This window comes from Sphaeramia orbicularis, chromosome 17 (genome assembly GCF_902148855.1).
Source record: "Sphaeramia orbicularis chromosome 17, fSphaOr1.1, whole genome shotgun sequence".
NCBI lineage: Eukaryota > Metazoa > Chordata > Actinopteri > Kurtiformes > Apogonidae > Sphaeramia > Sphaeramia orbicularis.
This window is the reverse complement of record NC_043973.1, coordinates 13,858,920-13,864,919: the sequence shown is the minus strand read 5'-3', so window position 1 is coordinate 13,864,919 and position 6,000 is coordinate 13,858,920.

Below are 6,000 nucleotides of genomic sequence, written 5' to 3'. Positions count from 1 at the left end.
CTCTCACTCCCTGCTAGCTTGTCGTATGCGTTAGCATGTTTTGTCTGCTAGTGTCTCTTTACATTGAATTCCTTAAACAAGGCAACAGTCTCTTGACAAATTAGGCAAACACAATCGCCTTGATTTTCAGTGAAAAAAAATTGTAATTCCCATCTCTTCTGGAAGCAGCGGCCCTCACTGTCAACTTTCGTTTTTTTATTTACAGGCGCCGTGGTTAGAAATTAGCAAAAAGGGTTCACGGCAAAGTCACAGAGCCAGATAGAGTAAGAGTGGTGCTGCCACCATGAGGTGAAAGGAGAAACTGCATTTTGAACCTTTTATGATTCATGTACTCTGTTCAACGGTCCAAGCGGGCCATAAAGAATACATTCTAAAACCCAAGCTGTGGGCCGTATAAAATCTGACCGCGGGCCGTGATTGGCCCCCGGGCCGGACTTTGGACATGCCTGATCTACACTGACATTCAGACCATTCAGACATTAACGTTGCTGTTCTTGATAAACCTGGTCTGCATTCACATGTTTGAGTGTAAATGAACAGCTGATTTTCTCAAACAAAAAGTTTTTTGGGTTTTTTATGTATTATCTCCATGAAATTAGTAAAAACTAGAATTAGAGTATGATAAAATGTGAGAAAACATCAGATTACCTGCATTAATGTTTTTATGTCGTTTTAATGTTTTCACACAGTATATCACTTCATGATGATGGGTTTTAAATATATGTTTTTTTGCTCCAAAAATTTAACACATGGTGTCCAGCTGAGTGGACGTTTTTGTAACTCCATGAAAAATAGATTCATAAAAAAATTCAATTGCTTTGTTTTTTTCATGCCTAAAGAGGAATAAACACACTCTGAAAAAAAAATCTTGATTAAGGTGCATGAAAGGGTTAACTGAAATAAGACAGAGACATTGTTCCAAAACAAAATACAGATTTAATCAAAAGGTAGCTGGAAGTTATCTGTGAAGATGGGGAGGTTAACACGGTAAAGACAAATACTCAAACTGGTGTGAAAAAAAAAAAAAAAAAAAAAAGATAGAAAAAAGATTTTATTACAATTATTTAATTATTCTTACAATGTTATATTTTCTTTAAAAACAGCTTCCAGTAGAAATGGCTAAGTCGCGTTACCTGTAATGTAAGCAACATTAAATGTTTATAAAACATATGTTTTCTCAACACAGTCTGAATGTTTAGTTAAAGGCAGATTAGTGGAATGATAAGACCATAAAACACATTTTTATATTTTAAAATTTTTTTTGAAGGGGAAATATTGCCCCTTTAACCGTTTCATGCATAGTGGTCACTACAGTGGAAATCTGTTCAAAGGTGTTCTCTTGTATGTTCACGTATTTAGTTGTTTTAGTTCCATATCAGCTGTTCTAGATAATTCTGATCTGCAGTAACATGTTTGAGTGTAAAAAAAAAAAAAAAAAAAAAAAAAAAAAGCAAATTGTTATTAGACTTTAAATAACAGTTTCTTTTGTTTGTTTTTTTTTGGCATATTATCTCCATGAGAAAACATCAGATTAGCAGCATTAAAAAACATTAATAGTTTTCACACAGTATCAGTAAACACATGTTTCTTTGCTTCTAAAATTGAACACATGGTGTCCATCTGAGTGGACATTTGTGGAACTCCATGAAAAATAGGTTGATTAACAAACAAACAAACAAATAAATAAATAAATTCAATCACTTTTTTTCATGCCTAAAAGGGAATAAAAACCCTCAGGAAAAAAAAAATCTTGATTAAGGTTCTTATAATTCATGCATGAAAGGCTTAAATAACCTTGTATAAACACATTTGATTTGCACCATAGTTTTGTTTTCTGTCAAACAACAACAATTAAAGGATAGACAAACAACATATTTGATATTTGATACTAACTCAAAAGTATCAAATAATGATTACATCATGAATCCACAAACAAATTATTGCTAGAAAGTTTTTTAAAAATACATCATTAATATCACATCACTGAAAAAACATGTAGTAACACCAATGATTTCACAACAAGACATTCTCCATCTAATTTCAGTTTATGTTTCAAACAATTCATCAAACATTCCATGTAACTCAGTAACAACATTTAGAAGATTAAAACATTTCAGTACAAAAAACTGACATTATAGAACTACCTGTGTAATATTTGTTTTTCAGCAGCACTCAATTTTGCCAAAAGTAAAATAGAATAATGATAACAATAGCCAAAGATGATATAAAAACAGAAAAGAAATATATTCACTTTGTTTCTCTAACTAATGTCTTTGTGAAGCTCATGCATATGGGAAGCTCACTGGCGTTACCAGGAAGAAGAGGAACACCAGTGAAGGTAAAACCAGTGACAATTTTAGAATAAAACTACAATTTGAACAAAATGGCTGTCGTGTGTCAGACCACATGTCTTCAGTCAATATCAAAATTACTTAACTCTTCAAAGTAGTACATTTTTGTTTTCAAATTTTTCACCCCTGGGGCCACAGAATTGATAACACAAATGACAGACTTAAAAGCTTTGTGTAAAATCCTGAGATAAAATGACATTTAAAACAAAGTAAAATGTATCTGACTTATTTTATACCTGTGTCCACTGCACTTACTAAAATGACCTGTTGACCCAGGAAGAACTTCAAAGCCAGTTCATTACTTCAAAATGAAATTGCTTTGTGTAGCAGAAACACCAATGATGTAATTTTGGATGACTGATATTTATTTGATATTAGTAATAACATTTTCTATTTCTTTACCACATCAGTGTTGTATTCAGTGTATGTAATGTTTGTATTGTTGACTCTTTTCTATTTAATAACCTTGTATGGTAAAGAAAATGACAGTCTGTCTCAGCACTATGTTTTATTCCGAGGGGCCAAGGCGGTAGACACTTACAGAACTTTCCTCCAACTTATGGGAAGAAACAGCGTCAGAAAATTGTTATATTGGACTGCAGTAATGTCAAACAACCCCTCAAGTACACTACCAGTCAAAAGTTTGGACTCACCTGTTTTTTCTTTATTTTCATAACTATTTACATTGTAGATTGTCACTGAAGGCATCAAACTATGAATGAACACATATGGAATCATGTACTTAAAAAAAAGAGTGACATAACTCAAAGCATGTTTTATATTTTAGATTCTTCAAAATAGCCACATTTTTCTTATTATTACTGATTTGCACATTCTTGGCATTCTCTGGATGAGCTTCATGAGGTAGTCACCTGAAAGGTTTTCCAAACGTCTTGAAGGAATTCCCAGTGATACTGAGCATTTGTTGGCCATTTGCAGTCAATCTCTTGCCATTTAAATTAGAAGGTGAGTCCAAACTTTTGACTGGTAGTGTAATTGGCATCCTATAAGTAGGACAGATGCATTTCCTACATGAAGATCACCACTAGATAGCACCATTTTGTTTTGTAGATATCTGACTGATACAGGCTAAATGTTAATTCAAAAAAACTGACAAATAAACACTACTAATAAATTTTATACGAAACAAAGCTGTTGTCATGGGGTCACCATTGAGGGGGCTCCAAAATATTGAAACATTCATTAATACATTATCACACTGTTGCACTGCTATAATATCAAACTAAGACTATGTTAATGTGATAATACGCAGTGGATTAATGCAGGGCAAGCTAACTATACTAAGAAGTCAAGACCTATAAGGGAAACATTTTATACAGGTTAATTACTGAGTCAGGTCTTTGCCAACACTACAGAAGCAAAATAAATATGTTTCCCATCGACTGACATTGTAAATATAATGAAATACAGAGAGGGAACAGACACACAGAGTTGATCATACTTATTTACCCTGCACTAAATACACTGCCCAGCCAAAAAACCTGAATTCAACCATTTAACAAATAATTCAGATGCTTCCACTGGAGAATTACTACAGTGATTTGTATGTTTCAGCTGCAACGAGTTCTTTAACCCTAAATGACACAGTTGTTTCTTAAACAACCATCATTTTGATAGAGAGCATAGAGATTGGTCTGCAGTGTAGCCAGATGGGAAATGACAAATTATCGCACATACCCGATTTGACGTTACTCAGGACCATCTGCTTCAGTAAAACATTACCATAGATTGTGTATAGTAGAGCTTGTAATGCAGTTTTACCTTTAAATAAACAGACAGCACTGTTGGAAATTGAAGAACTTGATGAAGAAAGCTGTTTTACGGTTTTATCGTGTTCAAAACACACTTTCTAAATCAAAAATGAAAATCAGGTGTCTCCTCAAACAGCACTTTACTTGAGCTGCTGAACCCATAAACTTTTGGAATCAAAAATTCAAATCACAATCATGTGTCCCTTCAAATAACATTTCAGCTGAGCTGCTGAAACCTTAATGAACTTTTGTTTACGTTTTGTCTTGCCATACTATGTTGTATGTCACTCATGTTATGCCATTTGTTGATTGGCTGTAAAGAGGCATGTGAGACAATGTGCAACATCAGGCGCAGTGCAAGAGGTATCCTGTTTGTGTTTGCTAACAGCCATGTATTGAAAGGGGTGAAATTATTGTACATTATGGGATTTTTGGAGTTATTGATTGTACAGAGGGTGAATTTATCGTACAAATACGATAATTATCATACATCTAGCAATGCTGTTGGTCTGTGTTTCAATGGATAAAGGTCACATGGTCTGATGAGTCCATATTGACTCTGTTCCAAAATGATAGGCGCAGTGATCAAGTGATTACCCATCATGCCTAGTGTATACAATACAACAGGGGTATTCAAATCTGGTCCTTGAGGACCAGTGCCCTGTATGTTTTAGATATTTCCTTCTTCCAGCCCACCTGGAAGCCATTACATCATTATCAGGCTTCTGCAGAGTTTGATGATGAGCTGATCATTCATTGAACCAGGTGTGCTGGAAGAGGACAATATCCAAGGGTGTATTCACACCAGGAAAGTCCGATAGTTCACTTGCTTTGGGCTGGACCAAATTTTTTTATTTTATTTTTTTTAACTCTTTCATGCATGAATTATGAGAACCTTAGTCAATACTTCTTTTGTGAGTGTTTTAATTCCTCTTTAGGCATGAAAAAAACAGTGCAAATGAATTTTTTTTTTTTTTTTTTATGAACCTATTTTTCATAGAGTCACAAAAATGTCCCCTCAGCTGGACACCATGCGTTTAATTTTTGAAGCAAAGAAACATGTGTTTGAAACTCATCATCAGAAAGTGATATACTGTGTGAAAACTATGAAATAAAAACAATTTTAATGCCGCTAATTGCTAAATCACTAATGTTTTCTCACATTTTATCCTACTCTAATATTAGTTATTACTCATTTCATGGAGATAATATCCTCCTGAGACCCAGGAATTTGACAGTTTTAGCTTTTTTACATAAAAAAATGTCTTGATTGAAAACTGCATAATGCAACAGTTTTTTCAGATACATTTTTAATGGAATGTCCTTTGTAATGCACAGCATTTTTAAAGTAAAACTGTCAAACTTTTGTCCCCTAGAGGACAAAATGCATTGCTGGGTCTCAGGAGGATATGCAAAAAAAAAAAAAAAAAAATAGTTTCAGAAAACTGCTAATTACAGTCTAAGAACAATTAGCAACTGATTTACACTCAAACATGTTACTGCAGATCAGGTTTATCATGAGCAGCAAAGTTACAATAATTGTATGAACTGCAGTGTTTGGGATGGTGCATAAGCGTCTATTGTGTTGGCTGATATAAAACTAAAACAACAAAACCCATGAATATACAAGAGAACAGCTGTAGAATAACTGTCCACTGTAGTGACCACTATGCATGAAAGGGTTAACTTTGGTGCGGTTCACTTTCACATTGTACATTTTTGTAAGTGGACCAAAATCTATAAAGAAAACCACATGTGCTGAGGTCGTTCAGCCATTGGACAGAAATGAGCAGTGTCGAATAAAGCGCCAAGTCCAAAGTGAAAGGAGAGAATCGTGGAAAATTTGCGTGCTGTTTTTGTTATTGTCATAGCGATAT